Source organism: Bos taurus, chromosome 17 (genome assembly GCF_002263795.3).
Source record: "Bos taurus isolate L1 Dominette 01449 registration number 42190680 breed Hereford chromosome 17, ARS-UCD2.0, whole genome shotgun sequence".
NCBI lineage: Eukaryota > Metazoa > Chordata > Mammalia > Artiodactyla > Bovidae > Bos > Bos taurus.
Genome location: NC_037344.1, coordinates 43,852,508 through 43,880,151, shown reverse-complemented (window position 1 = coordinate 43,880,151; position 27,644 = coordinate 43,852,508). Strand labels below are relative to the sequence as shown.

Below are 27,644 nucleotides of genomic sequence, written 5' to 3'. Positions count from 1 at the left end.
TTCCCTTCTTCAGGGGATCTTCCCAGCCAGGGCTCGAACCAGAGTCTCCTGCACTGGCAGATGGATTCTTTACCACCGAGCCACCAGGAAAGTCCATTAATAACTTTTTATCAATAGCAGCTTTACTTCACTGGGAAAAGTACAGAATTTGCCTTTCATTTCCACTTGTCTAGTCATACCATTTTCCTGGAATCAAGTGAGATAAGATGAGTTTTTGTTGTGGTTCCATTTTGCTCAAATCATCTCCTCTGCTGGCCACACCCTCTCTAGCCTCAACGGCCCCCCTCCCCTCTACTTCCCTGTGAGGCTGTTACCTCACTTTTCCAAAGACCACTTCAAACACACCTCCTCTGTGTCATTCTCACTATTGCTTATTGCAAGGTTGTGTTAGTTTCTGTGTTGCTGTAACAAATTGCTAGGAAGTTGGTGGCTTAAGACAACAGAAATTTACCTTCTTACAGTTCTGCAGGCCAGAAGTTCAAAATCAAGGTGTCAGGAAAACTGTGCTCCTTCCAGAAGCTCCAGGGAGAATAAGTCCCTGGTTCAAGAGCTTCTGGTGGTCCTGGTGTTCTGAGGGTCATAGCAGCATGTCTCCAGTCTTCAAGACCAGTATCTTCAAGTCTCTCTCTGTTGGTCATCACATTAGCTCTCTCTTCCTCTGTGTAATCTCCCTCTGGTTCTCACTTGTGATGGTTGAAGACCCACTCACTTAGTTCAAGATAATCTCCCCAAATCGAGATTGTTGGCTTAATCACTTCTGCAAGGCCCTTCTTCCTGGTAAGGCAAGGTTTACACATTCCATTGATCAGTATCTGGTATTTTTATTTTGGGTGGCCATTTTTTGGACTACTGCATAGTGATCCCTTCTTTGAATATGCAAATGTGTTGATATTTTTCTAATAGCACTAATATCATTAAGAAATAATTATATGTCTCACATGTGTAGTTACCTGTTGCCTTGTTTTTGATGTATTCTAAATCTGCTTTTATTATATTCAAGTGCTAGGCCTTAGGTTTGCCAAACCAAGAAGACCAGATTCTTACATGCAAAGAGCTTGTAGCCTAGTTGGAGAGATGGACAAGTGAAGAAATAATTGCAAACAAATGTGAGGGTGCTAAATACGCAGAAAAATCAGAGAGCGGCAGTCCCCTGGGGTCATGTACCTGTTCAGAGCATGTGGGCCTAAAATTGCTTCGAATATAGAGGTTATATCCAATTCATATATTTCTGAACACTAATTATTAGAATCTTGATTGAGGACTTTCAATATTACTAACCTGAAATGTGCACGATATGTAATTAAAAACCTTTTAGTGACTGTGACCCTAATTCTTTGAGGTATTATGCAGAATAAAGGCCTCTACACTGTCTCCTTTTCTTTAAAAACATAATTCCATTTGACTACAATTTCTTGTTCTTTGCTAAGATGATAGGGAAGCATCTTATATCTTGGTCTATTGACTTATTTATCTCCCTCCATTTTGAAATAATTGCATCCTCAAAGGAAAGTAGGATTGTCTTACAATCTCTGCTCAACCTTCTGAACTAACCCTTAAGTTAATATCTAAGTGGCATGAAAGAGCTTTGATCTCTTCATTCTGATCCTCTGGTGATTGGCCCTCTGATGTGGAGGAATAAGTGTAGTTGCTCCTCTCATGATCCACCTTTTAGGATTTTTTTCCTCCAAGGGCCTCAAGGACATTGACTTTAGGTCAGAAGTGTTGCAGAGTTATGAAAGTTACAGTCTGGTTACAACTACATGTTCACTTATGACAATTTTTTCTTCCAATAATTTATTCCCACCTGTGTAAACAACAAGGATGATCTTTTTATTTGTGTGGTTTAGTCTTAATAGAATTATTACATCCTGATTTTTATTACATTTTATAATACTTCTACTCCCTTCACTCAAAAGCATCTTCTGTTCTGTGTGTCTCCCTGATAAAAAATTCTCACTTTAGCCTAGATAACCATAACTACAGTAAACTGGCTTGTTTGAACATACAGAAAAATTTTCTATGACATTTAGTAAAGAGAGTAAAGAAGACTTTATTCAAGAGGGGCTCCTGAACTAGACAGCAGGCTCAGCTTCTGAATAAAGAAAAGTAGGAATTCATAGCCAGGAAACAGGGTGAGGGGTAATGAGCAGAAAATCACTAAAGGGAAGCAGGAAATTCTGGGGGGATGAACCAGCCTGAAAGGATTCCTGCTGAAGGTGGGTTAGAGTGATCAGCTGTCCAAGGTGGGGATGAGGAATTTGATCTGACATGTAGGGTGGTCAGATATCAACAGTGGATGATTCTGGCTGAACTGACCTAGTGGGATCCTTGCTAAAATTGGACCCTACAAGGATGGAGACAGGAGCCCCAGGGAGACTTTGGGTGAGCAGACATCTCAGAGGGGTAAGATGAGAATTTGATCCAAAAGAGACTGTCTTTTCTGAACATTCATGAGGACATTAAAAATATATGAGAAAATCTTTCACCATCCCATCCTGGAAGGTAACTTATGCCTGCAGATACTATGTGTTTCATGCACTGCAGGCAGCAGTTATTGCCATTCTTGAGTTAGATATAAGGACACTGAGGTTCATATTTGTAATTTATAAATATATGACATCATTAGGGCTTCCCCAGTGGCTCAACAGTAAAGAATCCACCTGCAATGCTGGAGATGCAGGAGACATGGGTTCAATGTCCGGGTGGGGAAGATTCCCTGGAGGAGGGCATGGCAACCCACTCCAGTATTTCTGCCTGAAGAATCCCATGGACAGAGGAGCCTAGTGGGCTACAGTCCACAGGATCATGAAGAGTTGGACACGATAGAAGTGACTGAGTACAGCATGTGACATCATTACTTTCTGGTAAATATATGTAAAGTAACATTTAAGTGAAACAACAACAACAAAAAAGAACACTGGGGCTCAGAAAAGCTAGGTAGACTTTCCAAGACCCAACAGCTAGGCAGTGCTGAAATGAACTAGTTTAGGATGACCTGGGATCACAGTGCATAATTACAATGGAGAAACTGGGAGTTGGAGAAGGTAACCACATGGAGCAGGTCATCTGCTGTGATGGAAGGGACCTGGGGCTACAGTGGTCTGGCTCCACCCTCTTCCTGCCCCCAGCTTCCTACAACAACTTCCACTGGCCTAATCCATCAGGAAGGTAGGGGACAAGGGAGCTTTTCGATGCAGTCCACATGGGACATGGCCCAGAGTGGAGAAGAGGGAGCTGATATAGGGGAGCAAACAGGAGTTATCCATTTGAGGGGTGACAAAGTTAGGGTAACCTGTGTTCTGGGTTCAGTGTTTGTATGTTAAAGCCCTCATATCAGTAGCTCAGGATGTGGCCATATTGGGAGACAGATGTTTAAAGAGGCAAACTATTTTTAAGAATGTGGCGATTAGGTTGGACCTAATCTAATTTGACTGGTATCCTCAGAAGAACTTTGAACACAGATAAGAATAAAGGGATTATGACATGAAGATTCAGGGGGAAGATAGCCATTTGCACACTGTGGAGAGAGGCCTGGAGCAGGTCTTTCCCTGATGGCCCAAGGTAGGAGCCAACTGCGATGCCTCAATCTCAGACTCCAGGCTGTGATAAAGGGAAGTTATTCTGTTTACTTCACTCAGGCTGTGGTACTTTGCTGTATCAGTCCTCAGTTCAGTTCAATTCAGTTCAGTCACTCAGTCACGTCCAACTCTTTGCGACCCCATGATTCACAGCACGCCAGGCCTCCCTGTCCATCACCAACTCCCAGAGTTCACACAGACTCATGTTCATCAAGTCAGTGATGCCATCAAGCCATCTCATCCTCTGCCATCCCCTTCTGCCCTTGCCCCCAATCTCTCCCAGCATCAGAGTCTGTTCCAATGAGTCAACTATTTGCATGAGGTGGCCAAAGTCCTGGAGTTTCAGCTTTAGCATCATTCCTTCCAAAGAAATCCCAGGGCTGATCTCCTTCAGAATGGACTGGTTGGATCTCCTTGCAGTCCAAGGGACTCTCAAGAGTCTTCTCCAACACCACAGTTCAAAAGCATCAATTCTTGGCACTCAGCCTTCTTCACAGTCCAACTCTCACATCCATACATGACCACTGGAAAAACCATAGCCTTGACTAGACGGACCTTTGTTGGCAAAGTAATGTCTCTGCTTTTGAATATGCTATCCAGGTTGGCCATAACTTTCCTTCCAAGGAGTAAGCGTCTTTTAATTTCATGGCTGCAGTCACCATCTGCAGTGATTTTGGAGCCCCCCAAAATAAAGTCTGACACTGTTTCTACTGTTTCCCCATCTATTTCCCATGAAGTGATGGGACCGGATGCCATGATCTTCATTTTCTAAATGTTGAGTTTTAAGCCAACTTTTTCACTCTCCTCTTTCACTTTCACCAAGAGGCTTTTTAGTTCCTCTTCACTTTCTGCCATAAGGGTGGTGTCATCTGCATATCTGAGGTTATTGATATTTCTCCTGGCAATCTTGATTCAAGCTTGTGCTTCTTCCAGCCCAGCGTTTCTCATAAGTACTCTGCATAGAAGTTAAATAAGCAGGGTGATAATATACAGCCTTGATGTACTCCTTTTCCTATTTGGAACCAGTCTGTTGTTCCATGTCCAGTTCTAACTATTGGTTCCTGACCTGCATATAGGTTTCTCAAGAGGCAGGTCAGGTGGTCTGGTATTCCCATCTCTTTCAGAATTTTCCACAGTTTATTGTGGTCCACACAGTCAGTCAACAACACAAGAGAAGACTCTACACATGGACATCACCAGATGGTCAACACCGAAATCAGATTGATTATATTCTTTGCAGCCAAAGATGGAGAAGCTCTATACAGTCAGCAAAAACAAGACCAGGAGCTAACTGTGGCTCAGATTGTGAACTCCTTATTGCCAAATTCAGACTTAAATTGAAGAAAGTAGGGAAAACCACTAGACCATTCAGGTATGACCTAAATCAAATCCCTTATGATAACACAGTGGAAGTGAGAAATAGATTTATGGGACTAGATCTGATAGATAGAGTGCCTGATGAACTATGGATGGAGGTTCATGACATTGTACAGGAGACAGGGATCAAGACCATCCCCATGGAAAAGAAATGCAAAAAAAGCAAAATGGCTGTTTGGGGAGGCCTTACAAATAGCTGTGAAAAGAAGAGAAGTGAAAAGCAAAGGAGAAAAGGAAAGATATAAGCATCTGAATGCAGAGTTCCAAAGAATAGCAAGAAGAGATTAGAAAGCCTTTTTAAGCAATCAATGCAAAGAAATAGAGGAAAACAACAGAATGGGAAAGACTAGAGAGCTCTTCAAGGAAATTAGAGATACCAAGGGAACATTTCATGCAAGGATGGGCTCGATAAAGGACAGAAATGGTATGGACCTAACAGAAGCAGAAGATATTAAGAAGAGATGGCAAGAATACACAGAAGAACTGTACAAAAAAGATCTTCATGGCCCAGATAATCACGATGATGTGATCACTCACCTAGAGCCAGACATCCTGGAATATGAAGTCAAGTGGGCCTTAGAAAGCATCCCTATGAACAAAGCTAGTGGAGGTGATGGAATTCCAGTTGAGCCCTTTCAAATCCTGAAAGAGGATGCTGTGAAAGTGCTGCACTCAATATGGCAGCAAATTTAGAAAACTCAGCAGTGGCCACAGGACTGGAAAAGGTCAGTTTTCATTCCAATCCTAAAGAAAGGCAAATGCCAAAGAATGCTCAAACTACTGCACAATTGCACTCATCTCACACGCCAGTAAAGTAATGCTCAAAATTCTCCAAGGCAGGCTTCAGCAATACATGAACTGTGAACTTCCAGATGTACATGCTGGTTTTAGAAAAGGCAGAGGAACCAGAGATCAAATTGACAACATCCACTGGATCATCAAAAAAGCAAGAGAGTTCCCGAAAAACACCTATTTCTGCTTTATTGACTATGCCAATCAGAATGGCCACCATTAAAAAAATCTACAAACAGTAAATGCTGGGGAGGATGTGGAGAAATGGGAACCTTCTTTCACAGTTGGTGGGAATATAAATTGATACAGGTGCTATGGAGAATAGAAAGGATATTCCTTAAAAAAATAGGACTAGAACTACCATATGACACAGCAATCCTACTACTGGGCATATACCCTGAGAAAACCATAATTGAAAAAGACACATGTACCCCAAGTTTCATAGCAGCACTATTTACAATAGCTAGGACATGGAAGCAACTTAGATGTCCACCAATAGATAAATGGATAAAGAAGATGTGGTACATATATACAATGGAATACTGCGTGTGTGCTAAGTTACTTCAGTTGTGTTTGACTCTTTATCATCCTTATGGATTGTAGCCTGCTATGCTCCTCTGTCCATGGGATTCTCCAGGTAAGAATAATGGAGTGGGTTGCTATGCCCTCCTCTAGGGGATCTTCCCAACTCAGGGTTTGAACCTTCTCTTCTTATGTCTCCTGCATTGGCAGGCAGGTTCTTTATTGCTTGTCCCACCTGGGAAATCCACAATGGAATATTACTCTGCCATAAAAAAGAACAAATCTGAGTCAGTTCTACTGAAGTGGATGAACCTAGAGCCTATACAAGCTGAAGAAACCTATACAGAGTGAAGTAAGTCAGAAAAACAAATAATGTATATTAATGCATATATATGGAATCTAGAAAACTGTTATTGATGAACCTATTTGCAGGGAAGGATGGAGACTCAGATGTACAGAATTGACCTGTGGATGCAGTGGGGAAGGAGAGAGGGGGATGAGTGGAGAAAGCAGCATCGGCATATATACACTACCATATGTAAAATAGATAGCTTGTGAGAAGTTGCTGTATAACACAGAGAGCCCAGCCTAACACTCTGCGATGCTCTAGAGGGGTGGGAGTGGGGAAAGGAAGGGAGACTCCACAGGGAGGTGATATATGTTTAACTATGGCTGATTTCCATTGTGGTACATCAGAAATCAACACAACATTGTAACGCAATTTTCCCCAATTAAAAGTAAATTAAAAAAATAAGTGAAAGTTGCCCAGTCATGTCCACCCATTTGCGACCCTATGGACTATACAGTCAGTAGAATTCTTCAGTCCAGAACACTGGAGTGGGTAGCCTTTCCCTTCTCTAGGGGATCTTCCCAACCCAGGGATTGAACCCAGGTCTCCTGCATTGCAGGTGGGTTCTTTACCAGCTGAGCCACAAGGGAAGCCTAAAATTAAGAATTAAAAAAAAAAAAAGGAAAGAAAAAGAAAAATGCTAAATCCCTTAACTTGGGATATCTGTTTTTTTTTTTTTAATTTACAATAATTTTTTGATATTCAGACTACCTGCCTTTTGTTGCAAAACTTCTATATAACCTGGCTCCTCCCCTCCCCTCCTCAGAGCAGTTCTCTCAGGGTTGCTTGAGGTGCTGTCTCCTGGACTTGAAGTCTCAAACATTCCCATTGAATAAAATGTAACCCTCAACTTTAAGATTGTGAGTATTTTTAAGTCCACATCTCTTTGCCTTCAAACAATGATTTATTAGCTCTAGAAACACCACTGTCATCACTCTCCTGTCTCTCACCATGCTTATTGATAGTCCTTAGTGAAAGCTCTAATCAGCTTTTGTATGCACCTCCTACAGGTAAAGGTAAACTTTCAAAGGCAAGTGGTCTATTCAAATATGTTACTATAATTAATTTCTTCCACCATGAACTGGCCACCTGAACCATAGTTTATTAAACACTAACTAGTTCAACACAATATAATTGAATATTTTTAATATAGGAATAATAAAAATGATGTATCCCTCTTACTGGCAAATCCTTGGTTTAATAAACATAAAGACAAAGTAGAGCACAATTTTGAGAGCTTGTATCTAGCATTTAATATTTTGTTTATATGAATGAACTTCTTTATAAATTTGTCTTTCCTTGAAGTTCAGCTCCATATTTAGAGTTAAGGAAGTAAACTGAGATAGGTGTTATGACTGGAAACTAGATGACTTACAATTTTACTATTTAGAAATGCTCTCTGTTCTAAACTAATTTTTAATATGATGCTTTATGAAGATGAAAATAAGAGTGGTACTCAGGTAGATATGCCCCAAAGCAGAGCTGTGTAAACATTTCCCTGATGTTGGCTCTGGGAGCATTGACTTTATTCTAAACATTCAAGTTTGGCATTACTGAGGATGGCTGGAAAGGCTAGAAGTTCTCAGAATGTGGTTTCAGATTTCACTTCTCATTTATCTCAAAGTGAAACCAAACATTGCAGAACATGCTCTCACAAATAGACCTTTTAACATTTTGAATTAAAAACGTGCAACCTGAGGCTAGAAACTGGTTTTGAAATACTTGTCCCAGAAAAATCAATTGCTTATTTTCAGTTAAAATCTAGAAACAGTTTAAAGTGGAAAAGTTTAAGCTCCATTACAAGAATCAGAGTTTTCTATGTAATTAATTGTCAATCTTTACTGTTACATTAATGAAATCATTTCCCTAAAGTATAAGGAAGTATAAAGACTTCTATCTATGGATGCCAAGAATAGACCTGTATGGTCCAAAATAAAAAATAAATACAATTATCATTTAATGCATCAGTCCCTTTCAAACTTGTCATTTTCATTTGTGGTATCAAAGATAGAATACTCATAGTTTTTTTTTTTTTTAATCTACCTATGTAACAATCACAATGGAATCAGCCTGGTAATTCAGAAATTGCTATCAATGTTACAATAGCTTTTTCAACATTTAATCATGCCTTTGAACTTTACACAGGTGACTTCAAATTGTTTTAAAAATTAAAACCTTTTTTTGTTTGTTTGTTTGTTTAAAAGAAAAATTCAGGAGGCAAATGGTAGACATACAATACAAATGACCTTTTGGGAAGTTTTAGCTCAAATGGAGAAATAGTAAAATGAGTGGTGGTTGGTGGAGAAAGTGGGATCAAAATAAGATTTTACTTTTTTTTTTTTTGAAGATGAGAGAAGTAATACGTGCTTGTATGCTCTTGGAAATACTTCAATAGAGGGAGAAAATTTGGGGAAGCAGAAAATAGCAGGAAGATTGCTGGTGAATAAACTTAGTACACACATGGAGGAATGAAATTTAGATAAAAACACTGGTAGTTCAGTGAAGGCAAAGCTTATAGGACAGTGCTGGTGAGTGGAAGATATGAAAAGGGACTCTGGAGATTCTTTTCTGATGGCTTCGGTTTTGTCAGTAACAGAGAATGAAGGTTCCGGACTGGGAGTGATGAAGAAGGAAGTGTGGGAAGTCTGAAGAAAGGAAGTAGGGAGGGTCCTTAAGGGAGCAGCAGAGGGAATACCTCCAGCTTACTCTCCCGTGGGGTCCATGGGCACATGATTTCCTGTTTTCCATCAACCACATTCAAATGCTTTGCTGTAGGTGTGTAATGGGTGGAGAGTTGGATTAACTGCTGTTGTGATTTGCCAAGTGAGAGAAAGAGAGCTGAGGATGATTTCATGGGAGTGATTAATGACAGTGGAATTTAAGCTGAATAAGGAGCTTTAAAAAGGAAATGAAGAAGATGAAAGTTAGTGAAAAAAGGTAGGATCATGGGATTAGACATTGCAGCAGGTTTTTAAATCAGAGAACTACTGAGAATGTGCGGGAAGAAAAGGAAAGGAGATGGTGGTAAAAAGAGTTGAGTGAGGGGAACAGAGATCACAGGAGGGCTGTGTTTATTAGTGTTGACAAGGCCAGGGTGGTTGAGAAATGTGGAAGAGGAGAGCTACAGAGGAGAGAAGTTTAGGAATTGGGAGCCCAGGGACTTGGAAGAATCTATGTGTAAGTTGATAACCAAGAACTCAGACAAGATACAGAATCAGGAGCAAATATTGGAGATACGTGGGCTTGAGAAACCATTTCTACAGATGACAGCCTCAGTGAGGAATGAGATTTTTGAGAAAAAACCATTTCTACAGATGACAGCCTCAGTAGGAATGAGAATTTAACAATTTTGCTGAAAAGAGATGCAGAGAAATAGGTTTGTGATTGAAGGAGGATATAGAGTAACTCAATGATTTTTTCAAGATGAGAAATACTGGTATATATTATATGCTGATAGAAATTAAAGAGTCTATAGATAGAGCCTATTGATTCTGATGAAAAATACTGAAAATTATAAAGGAGCACAGACTTTTAAAAGAAGGCAGTTAAAGCTTGGGAAACATAGAAAATGGGGTTTCAAGTTAATTGAAAAGGGTTATTTCTTTCATTTGACAGGATTGTGAAGAGCTGACTCATTTGAAAAGACCCTGAGGCTGGGAAAGATTGAGGGCATGAGAAGGGGATGACAGAGGATGAGATGGTTGGATGGCATCACCAACTCAATGGATGTGGTTTTGGGTAGACTCTGGAAGTTGGCGAAGGATAGGGAGGCCTGGCATGCTGCGGTTTTTGGGGTCGCAAAGAGTTGGACACAACTGAGCGACTGAACTGAACTGAACTGAACACAGAAAACAAGTAAATATAGAGGTGGGATTTGACTATTGGAGATGAGCAACATCACCTCTGATAGCTGGAAGTCATACAAGTTAGAATGAGGAAATTCTTAATAAGCAAAGATACTTTCTTTAAAGGAGTAAATTGGGGTTGACTAGAGAATGAGATTGTAGTAGTGATAAAATAACAAGGAAAGTGAATGGCTCAGCAAAGCATAAAATACTTTAACTGGCCTCATTACTTCATTTTTGGTATTTGTCAAAAGGGGCAGCTCTAAAGATAATGTGAAGAAGAACTAGAAACATTTTAAGGACAGCAGAAACATAAAGACCCTGGGCTCCTTTTGAAAAGTCTAAAATTTTAATTTGTTATGATGCACTAACTCAATTTTCTTTTTGGTTTAACTGAGAAAGCAACTTGCCTCAAAATCTGTAAAATCCACTTCATCAAATTTAAAATTCAACCTACCAACAAAATTCTTTATTGTAAGTGTTCCCTTCTGCTTGAAGAATGCAGGATTGTCCACAGAAGGGAGGAGGTTTGATCTGAGAGCCACATCAGGAACAAGTAGAACACCTGTTCCAGTTCCAAGAAGATGATGGTTAGGGGGCTGCAACGGGTAAACAAAACACAAGCCGTCATGCTTGGGGAGGGCTGTAAGGACATGGTTTCTCAAGGGATAACACTGAAGAGCAAAAATAAAGTTATGATCTTTAATGAAACTGTTAACTCATTAATTTTGACAAGGTTCATAGCATGTAGCACGGTGCATTGTGCCTAGTAGGAAGTCTTTGTTGAAAGTTTTATCTTTGTCTTTAATTTTTGTCATTTTTATCCCTATGCATCTTATGTCTCGGTGTGTTCCTCCTAGGGTTTATCCTCCCTGGGATCCTCTGTGCTTCCTGGACTTAGTTAGCTATTTTTTCCCCCCATGTTAGGGAAGTTTTCAGCTATTACCTCTTCAAATATTTTCTCAGGTCCTTTTTCTTGCTCTTCTCCTTCTGGGAGCCCTATAATGTGAATGTTGGTGCATTTAATGTTGTCCCAAAAGTCTCTTAGGCTGTTTTCATTTCCTTTCATTCTTTTTTCTATACTCTATTTTGAGGCAGTGATTTCCACCATTCTGTCCTCCAGGTTATTTATCTGTTCTTCCACCTCAGTTATTCTGCTATTGATTCATTCTAATGTATTATTCCTCTCTGTTTGTTTGTTTTTTAGTTCTTCAGGGTCTTTGGTAAACATTTTTTGCATTCCTCCATTGTTTTCCTGAGATCCTGAATCATCTTCACTGCTATTATTCTGAATTCTTTTTCTGGAATATTGCCTATCTCCACTTCATTTAATGTTTCTCCATGATTTTAGGAACCTGGAATGTTAGGTCCATGAATCAAGGCAAATTGGAAGTGGTAAAACAGGAGATGGAAAGAGTGACATTTTAAGAATGTTGACATTTTAGGAATCAGCGAACTAAAATGGACTGGAATGGGTGAATTTAACTCAGATGACCATTATATCCACTACTGTGGGCAAGAATTCCTTAGAAGAAATGGAGTAGCCATCATAGTCAGCAAAAGAGTCTGAAATGCAGTACTTGGATGCAGTCTCAAAAACCACAGAATGATCTCTGTTCATTTCCAAGGCAAGTCATTCAATATCACAGTAATCCAAGTCTATGCCCCAACCAGTAACACTGAAGAAGCTAAAGTTGAACGGTTCTGTGAAGACCTACAAGACCTTTTAGAACTAACACCCCAAAAAAGATGTCCTTTTCATTATAGGGGACTGGAATGCAAAAGTAGGAAGTCAAGAAACACCTGGAGTAACAGGCAAATTTGGCCTTGTAGTACAGAATGAAGCAGGGCAAAGGCTAATAGAGTTTTGCCAAGAGAACGCACTGGTCATAGCAAACACCCTCTTCCAACAACACAAGAGAAGACTCTACACATGGACATCACCAGATGGTCAACACCGAAATCAGATTGATTATATTCTTTGCAGCCAAAGATGGAGAAGCTCTATACAGTCAGCAAAAACAAGACCGGGAGTTGACTATGGCTCAGATCATGAACTCCTTATTGCCAAATTCAGACTTAAATTGAAGAAAGTAGGGAAAACCATTAGACCATTCAGGTATGACCTAAATCAAATCCCTTATGATAACACAGTGGAAGTGAGAAATAGATTTAAGGGACTAGATCTGATAGACAGAGTGCCTGATGAACTATGGATGGAGGTTCTTGACATTGTACAGGAGACAGGGATCAAGACCACCCCCAAGAAAAACACGCAAAATGGCTGTCTGAGGAGGCCTTACAAATAGCTGTGAAAAGAAGAGAAGCCAAAAACAAAGGAGAAAAGGAAATTTATACCCATTTGAATGAGAGTTCCAAAGAATAGCAAGGAGAGATTTTAAAATGCCTTCCTCAGCGATCAGTGAAAAGAAACAGAGGAAAATAATAGAATGGGAAAGACTAGGGATTTCTTCAAGAAAATTAGAGATATCAAGGGAACATTTCATGTGAAGATGGGCTTGATAAAGGACAGAAATGGTATGGACCTAACAAAAGAAGAAGATATTAAGGAGAGGTGGCAAGAATACACAGAACTGTACAAAAAAGATCTTTACAACCCAGGTAATCACAGTGGTGTGATCATTCACCTAGAGCCAGACATCCTGGAATGTGAAGTCAAGTGGGCCTTAGGAAGCATCACTATGAACATAGCTAGTGTAGGTGATGGAATTCAAGTTGAGCTCTTTCAAATCCTGAAAGATGATGCTGTGAAAGTGCTGCACTCAGTATGCCAGCAAATTTGGAAAACTCAGCAGTGGCCACAGGACTGGAAAAGGTCAGTTTTCATTCCAATGCCAAAGAATGGCAATGCCAAAGAATGCTCAAACTACCACACAATTGTTCGCATCTCACACGCTAGTGAAGTGATGTTCAGAGTTCTCTAAGCCAGGTTTCAGCAATACATGAACTGTGAACTTCCTGATGTTCAAGCTGGTTTTAGAAAAGGCAGAGGAACCAGAGATCAAATTGCCAACATCCGCTGGATCATGGAAAAAGCAAGAGAGTTCCAGAAAAACATCTATTTCTGCTTTATTGACTATGCCAAAGCCTTTGATGGTGTGGAGCACAATAAACTGTGGAAAATTCTGAAAGAGATGGGAATACCAGACCACCTGATCTGCCTCTTGAGAAATTTGTATGCAGGTCAGGAAGCAACAGTTAGAACTGGGCATGGAACAACAGACTGGTTCCAAATAGGAAAAGGAGTACGTCAAGGCTGTATATTGTCACCCTGCTTATTTAACTTCTATGCAGTGTACATCATGAGAAACGCTGGACTGGAAGAAACACAAGGTGGAATCAAGATTGCCGGGAGAAATATCAATAACCACAGATATGCAGATGATACCACCCTTATGGCAGAAAGTGAAGAGGAACTAAAAAGCCTCTTGATGAAAGTGAAAGAGGAGAGTGAAAAAGTTGGCTTAAAGCTCAACATTCAGAAAACGAAGATCATGGCATCTGGTCCCATCACTTCATGGGAAATAGATGGGGAAACAGTGGAAACAGTGTCAGACTTTATTTTGGGGGGCTCCAAAACCACTGCAGATGGTAACTGCAGCCATGAAATTAAAAGACGCTTACTCCTTGGAAGGAAAGTTATGACCAACCTGGATAGCATATTCAAAAGCAGAGACATTACTTTGCCAACAAAGGTCCATCTAGTCAAGGCTATGGTTTTTCCTGTGGTCATGTATGGATGTGAGAGTTGGACTGTGAAAAAGGCTGAGCGCCGAAGAATTGATGGTTTTGAACTGTGGTGTTGGAGAAGACTCTTGAGAGTCCCTTGGACTGCAAGGAGATCCAACCAGTCCATTCTGAAGGAGATCAGCCCTGGGATTTCTTTGGAAGGAATGATACTAAAGCTGAAACTCCAGGACTTTGGCCACCTCATGCGAAGAGTTGACTCATTGGAAAAGACTCTGATGCTGGGAGGGATTGGGGGCAGGAGGAGAAGGGGACGACAGAGAATGAGATGGCTGGATGGCATCACTGACTCGATGGACGTGAGTCTGGGTGAACTCCGGGTTTTGGTGATGGACAGGGAGGCCTGGCGTGCTGTGATTCATGAGGTTGCAAAGAGTCGGACACGACTGAGTGACTGAACTGAACTGAACTGAGTTGGTATAGCACTGCTTAGAAATCAACATTATAATATTAACAGCAATAAAAAAGACATACTTGACATAGCAATATCATTTCTGGAAATCTTTTCTAGGAAAATAATTACAAATAAGGAAAGTTAGGTCCACAAAATGCTCATTTTGCATCCTTGACCTACTGTAAAGTGTACATGTGCGCATGCACTTATGTGTATGTGTATGTATATGTGTGCCTGTGTGCACAAAAAAGACAGTGTGTAATAGAAAAAGAAGAGGGATAAATGAAAGGTATTCAAAAGACAAATTTGCTCTTTACCTAATGGGCTAAATTAGGTAAAATATGTATTCTATGAAAAAATCTATATGATTTGTTATATTTAAGTGGAAATAAAGAATGATAATTTAAGTGTTTTGCCAGAATACAAAATTATATATTAAAATTGGAAATCCCAAATGTCAGATTCCTTATTTGGATAATTATGTAAATTATGATAAAGCACAGAATAGAAATGTAACTTTTAAGTATTATAAGTAACATATTTGTGAATGAAATATGAAAAAATTGATAAGATAAAAGGCTTATATGGATAGTATAGTGAATATATATTTTGTAGAATCAGAACCAATGGAATCAAGGGGATTAATAAGTTTTATATTTTTTATTTATTTTAAAAATTAATTAATTAAACTTTTTTTTTTTTTCTATGCTGGGTCTTCATTGCTGCATGCGGGCTTTCTCAGCATGGTCGGCTGTCAGTCTGTGGCGCACGGGCTCCCACTGCAGTGGCCTCTCTTATTACAGAGCATGGTCTTCCACAGTTGTGGCATGTGGGCTCCGTGGTGGTGGCGTGGGCCTAGTTGCCCTGCAGCATGTGGGATCTTTTTGGACCAGGGATGTAACAGGTGTCCCCTGCATTGCAAGGCGGATTCTTAATCACTGGACCACCAGTTGAGAAGCACTAATCAGATTTTCAAGTGGTATAAGAAGGCAGAGGCTGTCAGTATTTTTTTTAAGTGTTTGTATATTAAGGACTAAAAAATGTGACCAAATCCAGATTTGGTAAAACAGAATAGAATGAAAGATATATAAAGCTCCATTGGTTGGAGTGTGGTGAAACTAGGACTCTTCTGCTGGTAACAGTAACTTTGGGGGCAATGTGCCAAAACTATATTAAAATCTACATACTCTTCAATGTAACAAGTTCAGTTTTAGAAGTTCATTCTAGTGTTATATGCCAACCAATGTATAGAATTTATAAATAAAGATACTGTTTTTTGGTGCATTGTGAATAGTTTAATTTCAAAATCTGGTGCATCTATTACCTTAAATATTTTACATTATTTTAAAAATTCATAGAACCGTAGAAAATAGTGTATCCATGTGTATGTCGGTGGGTTTTATTTTTTCATTTTATAGCTTTATGGATAAACAGTTCATGCACCATGCATGTGTGCTCAGTCCATAAATCCACTTATTTAAAGTTCACAGCTCTGTACGTTTTGGTATCTTTACACAGTTGTTCATCCATCACCATGGTCTAATTTTAGAACATTTCCAGCACTCACCTAAAACATCCTGTACACATTAACTGTCTTTCCCCAGGCTCCCAACATCCCTCCCCCAGGCCAGAGCCCAAGCAATCACCAAATTCTATCTCTGTGGATTCACCTATTCTGATTATTTCATATAATTGAAATCATAGACTACATGGCCCTTTATCACTGGCTTCTTTCATTTAGCATAATATTTGTAAGATTTATTCATGCTCTAGCATGTATCATGACTTCATTCTTTTTTATTGATACATAGTATTCATTATATGCATTTCCCTGGAGGCTCAGACAGTAAAGAATCCACCTGTAATGCAGGATACATGGGTTGGATCCCTGGGTTGGGAAGATCCGAGGGCATGGTAACCCATTCCAGTATTCTTGCCTGGAGAATCCCTATGGACAGAGGAGCCTGGAGGGCTACAGTCAATGGGATCACAAAGAGCTGGATACGACTAAGTGAGTAAGCACAGCACAGCACATTCATTATACAGATATACTGTATTCTGTTTATTAGTTTTGCTGAATTTTAGCATGTGGTGATAGTCATTCAGTCATGTCCGACTCTTTGCACCCCAATGAACTGTAGCCTGCCAGGCTCCTTTGTTCATGGTATTCTCCAGGCAAGAATACTGGAGTGGGTTGCCATTTCCTTCTCCATTTAGCATGTAATAACATACATAATAGGTTGTTTTCTGCTAATTTAAATAAGATCATTTTTATCTATCCTACTTACATGTGAAAAGAGCATATTTTAGAAAAATGCTTTAAAATAAACAGTTCCCAGAATTTTCTAAAGCTGTGAGCTTTTATGAAATCAATGAGAATAATTCATGATGACTGGGAAGAAGAAAAACTAAGGGATATGTTGGTAAGAAAAAGAAACAAAGAAATTATTTGCTCTTATATTCTGTGAAATTTTCCTTTAAATTAATTCTGGGGTTTATTGTGTTAGAAGTTTACATTTTAATGAAACTAGGGAGCTTTCCTGTCTCCATTATTTCTTTAAGATAACAAAGGAAAAATTGAACATAAATGACATTTTCCTAATAATCCCTAAATGTCTTGGGACACATTTTAATTTCCTTCACTGTGGCCAAAAAGTTAATTTCTAGTCTCCTCCCCAGCTTACTTTTTAGAAGAGAGTTTTATGAACAGTGTAAAAGTCAAATTATAGTGGAGCTTATGTGCAAAATGTAAGGAACATTCATTTCAAAAGGAATCATGTACTTGAATATATTCCTCTTTCAAGTCTCATTTAATTTTGGTAATCTAGTGAATAAATCTAGAGTATACCATATTATCGACAACTAATTTTTAGTTGGAAACAATATACTGCATTGTACTTATATTTAGGTAGTAGTATCTGAAGTTCTGTACCCAGTGGGGAGAGTTTTTCCCACATCACCAAGCAATCCTCTGACACCAGTCCCACAGGACTCCCCCCATCCCTCTTCAGATGCCAATCACAAGCCCAGGTTGTCACATGTGCTTCTGACCAGCTGGCTATAGACTGGAGATTTGATTTACTAAAGCAGCTCACAGAACTCAGAGAAACATTTTACTTTCAAAATGACTGATTTCCTATTTAAAAAAAAATATGACTCAGGAATAGCTGGATGGAAGAGAGAGATACACAGGGCAGGTGTGGGGAAAAGGTGTGGATGGAGTGTCTTGCTCCCTCTTCTAGCATACTACCATTCCCAAATCAGCATGTGCTCACCTGCCTCACACTTTATTACAAAGGGAAATTGATTAAGTTATTGTCCATTAGCAATCAATTCAATCTGTAGCTCCTCTCCCACCCCTGAAGTCAGGGGATGGGGCTGCAAGTTTCCATTCTCTGATCATATGGTTGGTGTTCTTGGTAACCAGCCCCCATCCATAGGTGAGGTCCAAACCACCCCACTAACAAAGCAGGACACTTTTGTCAATTTCACCGCTTAGTAAAAATTCCAATGGTTTTAGGCGTTCTGTTTCAGAATCAAAAAGACAATATATTTCTTAGTATAAATGACATTATTACAGTACTTCATTTTAAAGTACTTCATTTAAAAGTCTCTCATAATAGTTCTACTATGTTTACTTTTCAATGAGAATATATCAGAGCAATACCAAGACATGTAAAAATCATTCTATAAATTAATTCATAATTAGAGTATTAATCTATCATAGGTTAATAAATAAGATAAAAGAGAAACAAATAATTATGAAAGATAAAGGAAACAATGCGGATGAATAATTTGTAGTCAAAAGTGTCCAGAACCACAGAACACTTACTTTTAAAAAATTTTGAAACATCATCATCAACAACAACAAAACTATCAGGTCATGGACCATGTTTATAGACTTGCTCAGTATTTGCCAGTTCTCAAATGCTGTGTCTAATGTGGTAGAATTTATATTATTCTTCCTTTATGACACACACTACTTCATATGCATTGGACAATCTCTTCATATGGCTTCCTCTTCCTATTATATATGTCTATGACCAACCTAGACAGAATATTAAAAAGCAAAGACATTACTTTGTCAACAAAGGTCCATCTAGTCAAGGCTATGGTTTTTCCAGTGGTCAGGTATAGATGTGAGAGTTGGACTATAAAGAAAGCTGAGTGCTGAAGAATTGATGGTTTTGAACTGTGGTGCTGAGAAAACTCTTGAGAGTCCCTTGGACTGCAAGGACATCCAACCAGTCCATCCCAAAGGAGATCAGTCCTGGGTGTTCATTGGTAGGACTGATTTTGAAGCTGAAACTCCAATGCTTTGGCCACCTGATGCGAAGAGCTGACTCATTTGAAAAGACTCTGATGCTGGGAAAGATTGAGGGCAGGAGGAGAAGGGGACAACAGAGGATGAGATGGTTGGATGGCATCACTGACTCAATGGACATGGGTTTGGGTGAACTCCAGGAGTTGGTGATGGATAGGGAGGCCTGGCGTGCTGTGGCTCATGTGGTTGCAAAGAGTTGGACACGACTGAGTGACTGAACTGATGGGTGAAGATTCATCTTTAGAGCCCTAGCCATCAACATGCCACCCATATTTTAGGCAGTCAATAAGGGATTACAGAATAGAATGTTGTGTGGGAAGAACTCTGAATAAGTCCTCAAGAGATTCAAGTTTCAGTGTGAAATTTTGAATTTGTGTCTGTGTTTCTTCACATCATTTATTTCATTCCATATCTGAAAAATAGAAGAATGCACTGAAGAATTTAAAGATACCTTCAGGTTCTAAATTTGAAGCCCTTTTTCTACACTGTTTACATTCTTTTGGAAGCCTTTCTGGACAGACTGTTTCTCTTGCTAGCTTTACTATTGCTTTGAGTACACATATCTTTAAACAAAGAGATGGATTCTGTGTATATATTTTTTATCATTTGTAATTGTCTGTGTTTAGTCTCTCGTGTGGGGACCTGGTACCAAAATTATAAGCTTTCATTCTCAGCCTAGTATTTATGCAACCTGTAAGTATGAGTAAATGTCAGTTGCCTTGAAAATCTAGTTTGTTAGTTACCTCTTTATTTTTTTCCACTAAGGGAAGGTTTCTCTAACTTGTTCCCAGGAGAATTTAGTATTTCAGATGGCAACTTTCTGAGAGCAGCTCCTCTTCTTTATCACAGACTTCACTTTGGAAAACCAACATTTTCAGAGCCTGTTCTAATACTCAAATTGATAGGGAGAAGCCTGATGCTCCCTGATCTAGTGTTTCTATCTGGCATTGTGATGATCTGTGTAGTGGACCTGTATAACCAGAGTATGCTAAGAGCTGGAAACTGCCAGTGGGGTTTTTTTTCCACTGATGAAAAAATAAACAATGTTCTCCTCGGTGAAAGCAAAAATTTTTTGCACACACAGTATTCTCTAACTAATTTTCATTCCACTTTCAGTTATAAAGTGTGTCAAACCATTAGCTTACATCTTAAAAATATAATCACTTAGAATTATACAAAGGATTATATATATATATAATATATACACACATACATACACATATATATTATATGTGTATACACACAACACACAAACACACACATGCGTATTTTTTTTGTCTTCTCCAGGACTTTTGAATGTATTGGGGAGAAAAAATTTCCTCTACTCTTCTAGGTCCTTCTGGATGATTATTAAATTGACATGAAACAGATTAATGGGAGAAAATAGAATTTTAATTTCATAAGTACTAGAGTTTACAGAAATATGAGACTCAAAGGAGTGACCAAAGCACACTGCTTTTAGACCTTTTAGATAAAGGAATAATAAATTTGAGAAGAACTGAGAAGACAGACAAACTTAAGCTTGGGTATTAATTAGTGAAGAACTAAGCAGAGTTTGTTTATGTAGCCTTCTTGGCCCTGAATTCCTGATCTCCAGCAATAAGGCTGCTTGTTTACCTCCTGGTGGGAGGAGGATATCTTTCACTGGAAGATGTATTTCATACTTCCAGGGGGAACAGACAAGATGGTCAGAATATCCTTCTTGCTTTTGCTTAAGTAATTTTATTCAAAATAATGAATCTGCCAAGAGGCACGTTTTGAGCTGGGCTTTTCATTTTCTTTTTTAAAATTTATTTTTAATTGGAGGATGATTGCTTTACAATGTTGTGTTGGTTTCTGTCATACATCAACATGAATCAGCCATAGGTATATATATGCCCTCTCCCTCTTGAACCTCCCTCCTACCCCATCTGATCCCTCTAGGTTGTCACAGAGTGCTGGGTTGAGCTCCTTGTGTCATACAGTAAATTCCTACTGGGGAGTATACATTAAATATGTAACATTGTATAGAAGGAAGTGACCAAACCATCCCAAAGAAAAAGAAAGGCAAGAAGGCAAAGTAGTTGTCTGAGGAGGCTTTACAAATAGCCAAGGAAAGAACAGAAGCAAAAGTCAAGGTAGAAAGGGAAAGACATACTCAACTGAGTGTTGAGTTTCAGAGAACAGCAAGGAGAGATAAGAAGGTCTTCCTAAGTGAACAATGAGAAGAAATAGAGGAAAACAGGAAATAGAATGGGAAAGACTACAGATTTTTTTTTCAAGAAAATTAGAGATACCAAGGAAACAGTTCATGTAGAATTGGCATGATAAAGGACAGAAATGGTAAGGACCTAGCAGAAGTAAAAGATATTAAGAAAAAGTGGCAAGAATACACAGAAGAACTATACAAAAAAGGTCTTAATGACCCAGACAACCATGATGGTGTGATCAGTTACCTAGAGCCAGACATCCTGGAGTGTGAAGTCAAGTAGGTCTTAGGAAGTATTACTGTGAACAGTGGAGGTGACAGAGTTCCAGCTGAGCTATTTGAAACCCTAAAAGCTGATGTGATTAAAGTGTTTGATTCAATATGTCAGCAAATTTGAAAAACTCAGCAATGGCCACTGGACTGGAAAGAGTCCAGTATTCATTCCAATCCCAAAGAAGGGCAATGCCAAAAAATGTTCAACTACTGTACTATTGCACTCACTTCACATACTAGCAAGGTAATGCTCAAAATCCTTCAAGCCAGACTTTAGCAGCAAGTGAACCGAGAACTTCCAGATGTATGAACTGGGTTTAGAAAAGGCAGAGGAACCAGAGATCAAATTGTCAACATTAGTTGGCTCATAGAGAAAGCAAAGGAATTCCAGAAAAACATCTACTTCCACTTCATTGACTATGTAAAGCTTTTGACTGTATGGATCACAACAAACTGGAAAATTCTGAAAGAGATGGGAATATCAGACCACCTTGCCTGCCCCCTGAGAAACCTATATGCAGGTCAAGAAGCAACAGTTAGAATCAGACATGGAACAACTGACTGGTTCCAAATTAGGAAAGGAGTATGACAAGGCTGTATATTGCCACTCTGCTTATTTAACTTATATGCAGAGTACATCATGTGAAATGTCAGGCTGGATGAATCACAAGCTGGTATCAATGTTGTTGGGAGACATATCAACAACCTCAGATACGCAGATGATACTACTCTAATGGCAGAAAGTGAAGAGGAACTAAAGAGCCTTTTGATGAGGGTGAAGAGGAGAGTGAAAAAGCTGACTTAAAACTCAACATTCAAAAAACTAAGATCATGGTATCTGGTCCCTTCACTTTATGGAAAATAGAAGGGGAAAAAGTGGAAGCAGTGGCAGATTTCTTAATCTCCAAAATCACTTTGGATGATGAATGTAGCCATGAAATTAAGATGCTTGCTCCTTGGAAGGAAAGCTATGACAAGTCTAGATAGTATATTAAAAAGCAGAGACATCACTTTGCCTTCAAAGGTCTGTATAATCAAAGCTATGACTTTTCCAGTAGTCATGTATGAATGTGAGAGTTGGACCACAGAGAAGCCTGAGTGCCAAAGAATTGACACTTTTGAATTGTGCCAGAGGAGACTCTTGGGAGTCTTTTGGACTGCAAGGAGATCAAACCAGTCAATCCTAAAGGAAATCAACCCTGAATATTCATTGGGAGGACTGATGCTGAAGCTGAAGTTCCAATACTTCGGCCACCTGATGCAAAGAGCTGACTCATTAAAAAAGATCCTGATGCTGGGAAAGATTGAAGGCAAAAAGAGAAGGGGACAGCAGAGGATGAGATGGTTAGAGAGCATCACTGACTCAATATTGGGATAAGAATTTGAGCAAACTCTGGGAAATGGTGGAGGACAGGGAAACCTGGTGTGTTGCAGTTCACGGGGTTGCAAAGAGTTTGGACATGACTTAGCGAGCAAAAAACAACAATAAATGTTGTATATGTTTCAATGCTGATTTTCCAGTTCATCCCACCCTTTGTCCACAGGAGATCCCTGCCTTTGTCCACAAGTCTGTTCTCTATTGCTGCCCTGCAAATAAGTTTGAGCTAGCCTCTTCTGAACCTCATCAGTTTCCTCTTCTGAAACTTCCCTGAAAGTTTCATACTTACAAGTTGAGCTGGTAGCTGTGAAGCAAGAATTAGGCTAGTAGCTGAGTTATTGATTGTTCCATGCTTCTTTTTTCCATAGATTGTTCCATGGTTCCATGCTTTAAACCAAAAATTCAGTCCTGAGAATAGATTAGTTCAGTTAAACAGTTGTGATTCATAACACGGGGCACATTTTAAGACAGTATTATATAACACCAATAACCCAATCTCACTGCCATGTTTGAGGACCTCAAGAGCCAAAATTGCAGCAAAAATAATCTTAAGGGACAAGAGATTCAACTTTAAATTTGTACTTGATATAAATTTACCAACTGCTTAGATGGAAGTTGAGGCAACTGAGTGAAAAGAGCAGATCAGTCCAAATAAAATTTTTTTTTTTTTAGCAAATGAAAAAAAAAATTAAGGTACAGTTTTATGTAAAAATACTATTGACATTAAAGCTTATTTTCAAAAGCCTTATAATAAATTTATTCAATTGTATTCACCTTGAACATGCGTAAAATTACTTTCCCAAGATTTCTTTTTCACAAACCTATAAATTTTCATGTCCACTTTGGTTTGTCCTTGATTTTTTCAGCCTCTTCAGAAATAATAAGCTTTACTTTAAGAAAAATTACTTTCTGTTTCCTCAGAAAAATGTATCTGCATTCTTCATACCCTTTCTTAACAAAAAACATATGGTCTACTTTTTTTTTCCAAACACACATTTGTTTCCTTCATTAGTTCTAGTAATTATAATCAGATAACTCATTAGAATTTTTTAATCTTAAATACATGAACTTCCAGTGATATCTAAGAAGTAAGCAAATGTGAACTGTCAATTTTTTCTATACCAGCAGTCTTTATATTGGCAGATTTATGTGTTTATGTGCTTCCTGTAAGTACAGTTTTTCAGTGTGGCATAAGTTATGTTTCCTAAGAAACCCAAGCATCTTTAGTCTCTCTAATAAGAGGTCAAAAGTTGTTAAACTTAGATGTGTTTAGCATTTAAGATTTCATTATCTTATCTTACTTAAAATAATCTGGACTTTCAATGAATCTCCATCATTTAATTAACTTAGCAAACGTCTAAGGTTGGAAGTGACCAAAGAGATTTGGGAAACTATGTAAGGAGATAGATCATAAAACAGTCATTGCTAAAAATCTACCTTAAAACTCTCATCTTGCTTTTATCTATTTAATTCATCTGTTTTTAACAATTATGCTCATGAACACTTGATAAGATATTAAAGCAGTTAGCCATCCTTTTATATTATTTTTCTTGCTGACAAATTTTGTAACAGAATTAGCATGAGCTTATTTGACTTTTAGTGAACCTATGGTAGGATAAAAGTATTATTCTTCATGTTGATTACTCTAAAGCCATATCTGTATTACTTAAACCAACAAACTACTTTCTATTTACTGAAAATTATTCTACAAAACATGAACTTCGAAAACATTTAAGTTGATTTCTATTATATCTCTGAAATTTAGAAATACTTAATTCATAAGCATTTATTTTTAAGCCAAATAGAGCCCTTTCTCAAATTAATATTGGTAATACCGTCCAGAGGTAGAGAAGTACCATAACTCTAATGTGTATACATAGATGTACATACAAACACAAAGCTCTTATAGCTTTTGTTGTAAAATTTTAGCCATGAACCAAGTATAACAATATAAAACTCATGAGTCTGTAAATAACAGTTGAAATAAGTTGTTTATCTATTCATCTGATTGAAGCTTTCCTCTATTTGCGGAGGATGTTTTTAAGAATCATATTTGTCTTTGATATCAATCATATTGGTAATTACCAGTCATACTGGTAATATTAAGGAAGCTGTGAACTGGATTTTGAAAAAAGACCTTTCCAGCAGTTTGTATTTTAAAAGGCTAGATTTCCTCTTCTTCTTTTCTTTTTTCCCTTCAGACTTTACTGACTGAGCTAGCCAGACTCAGTTGCAGGCAACTGTGAGAAGGAGTGTTTATATTTAAAAACATGGTACAAGTTATAATTTTAAGGGACAGTGAAAGAATCAATTTTTCTGAGCTCCCTAAATCTGGTAAAAATCCCCTGAAGTGAAGGTAAAAGGGTTTTATAATTTAAAGAGTCTGCTGCTGTCCAGGGATGTAAATTCTTTGGGGGTCTAAGACTTATTCACAAAAGATACTGCATAGGAAAGTCTGAAGCTGGCAGGACCTGATTATAGAATCCAGGAAAACAGATCTTATGGTTGAGACTTAATGCTTGTTCTGAATGTTTCTGTTAAATTTATTTCCTGACTGGTAATATTTACATGAATGACCTGTATATCCCAGGTCTAGACATTAGGCTGTTGTGTTCTCTGTAAATACTGTAGTGAAGCGAAGTTAAAATAGCAGCTGGGTGTTTATTGTTTTTTTCTAGGGAAAATTTAGGAGTTTGGGGAGTTAAGGGAATTTGCTAATGAGATGTGTTCAGATTTCAACAAAAGGAATTTATATTGAATGGGGACTTTAATTTTGTTCCAAGTTTTATTTTCTGTTTTTGTTTTTGTTTTTTTTCCACGTTGTTAAGAGAGTTCCTAAGGCTAGCTTTTACATTTCTTTGTGTCCTCTTTCTAATTTGGCCATCCCATTTGTACCAATAAGACAATTTTTGAGAACAAGAGCTTTCCTTTTCAAAAAATATTTATTTATTTGACATCTTAGTGTCAGCATGCAGGGTCTTTAGTTGCGGCATGAGAACTCTTAGTTGTGGCATGTGGGATCTTGTCTCTGACTAGGAATGGAACCCGGGTCCCCTTGCATTGGGAACATGGAGTCTTAGCCATTGGACCACCAGGGAAATCCCAAGTGTGTGTGTGTGTGTGTGTGTGTGTGTGTGTGAGTCACTCAGTCGTGTCCAACGTTTGCGACCCCATTGACGACAGCTCGCCAGGCTCCTCTGGATGAGAGCTTTCTAAAAATGTTTTCTTTCTTTCTTAAATATAATCAATTCAAAGAATCTATCATCTGGCCATTGACAAGTCAGATCTTTTAATCTCAATAGTGACTCAAACTGATAAGACTTTTTATGGCTTAACTAAGGGCGCAAGACAGAGAAGGCAATGGCACCCCACTCCAGTACTCTTGCCTGGAAAATCCCATGGATGGAGGAGCCTGGTAGGCTGTAGTCCATGGGTTCGCTAAGAGTCAGGCTTGACTGAGCGACTTCCCTTTCACTTTTCACTTTCATGCATTGAAGAAGGAAATGGCAACCCACTCCAGTATTCTTGCCTGGAGAATCCCAGGGACGGGGGAGCCTGGTGGGCTGCCGTCTATGGGGTCGCACAGAGTCGGACACGACTGAAGCGACTCAGCAGCAGCAGCAGCAGCAGCAGCAGCAAGGGTTCAAGAGGAGTCTGGGCTTCCCAGGTGGCTCAGTGGTAAAGAATCTGCTTACATTGCAGGAGACACGGGTTCGATTTCTGGGTCAGGAAGATCCTCTGGAGAAGGAAATGGCACCCACTCCAATATTCTTGCCTGGGAAACCCCATGGACAGAGGAGCCTATTGGGTTACAGTCCATGGGCCTCACAAGGGTCGGACACATATTAGTGACTAAACCACCACCACCCAAGAGGGGTCCACTATAAACTGCAAGAGCTATACCCTTCACAAGATCCATTCATTTCACTCTCAAAGATAGCCTAAGAAATCACAGGCTTTGTCATACAGGTGGTAAGGATGCTGTAGAGAAAACAATGTCTTCAGCCCCACATAGGAAGTTGTAAAGCCTCCAGTTACAGGCCTGCTAATCTCTAACTGGGGCAGATGCTACTGGAGTGGGGATTTTTCTAGCCTCAGGAAATGAAGGTTGAGACTATAAAGGTCTCTTATGGACCTGATGTTCTCACAGGTCACAAAGCCAAACTCTTAAGACAAAAAACAAAGCAAAAGAAAAACTTCATCTTATAGTTTTCCTCCTTATGACAAATGACACAGCAGACAACAAAACGCATGGAAAATGGTCAATAGAAAACAAAAATTCTCAATTTTTTACCAGAAGCCAAATAAGCTAGTTGGACAAATATTTTCTCCTGCTAATCTAAATTTAGCAAAAGGAAAGAAAAGAAATCTCACCATTCTCATTTCCATGGGGCCCTGCAGGCAGAGATTTAGGAGACCGACAGGTGTGAATCCTTACCTTCAGCCTGGGCTCCTCAGAAGTCCCAGGTTTCTCAGCTGCAGTAGCCTCAGGGCAAACAGCATTCAGCTAGTGAAGTTTATCCTGCTGACTGTTTATCCAGCTGTTGGGGAAGAAAATTTTTTCTCTACATTTCCGAGTTCTTCTGGCTGGTCTAACAAATTCACATGAGACAGATTACAGAGGAAAATCAAATTTTAATTTTGTACTCTCAGTTGTTTATAGAAATATGGGACTCAGAGAAATGATCAAATCAAGCAGCTTGCATACAGTTGACCCTTGAACAACACACATGTTTTAACTATATGGGTCCACTTACACACCAATTTGTTTCAATAAAAATTTGAAACAAATTTTTTGTTGGCCCTCTTTTTTCAAATTCATGGGTTTTGCATACATAGATTCAACCAACCACAGA

The 27,644-nt window shown here is 38.8% G+C and overlaps 1 long non-coding RNA gene across 1 annotated transcript; it reads right to left on the bottom strand.

Annotated features, from left to right (window-relative positions):
• Positions 1-457: 457 nt before the first annotated feature.
• Positions 458-27,644, bottom strand: LOC104970268 (uncharacterized). The gene is made up of 3 exons (XR_001502191.3): positions 27,227-27,644; positions 23,078-23,196; positions 458-774 (listed from the first exon to the last, which is right to left on the bottom strand). It is a non-coding gene; the product is annotated as an uncharacterized lncRNA (long non-coding RNA).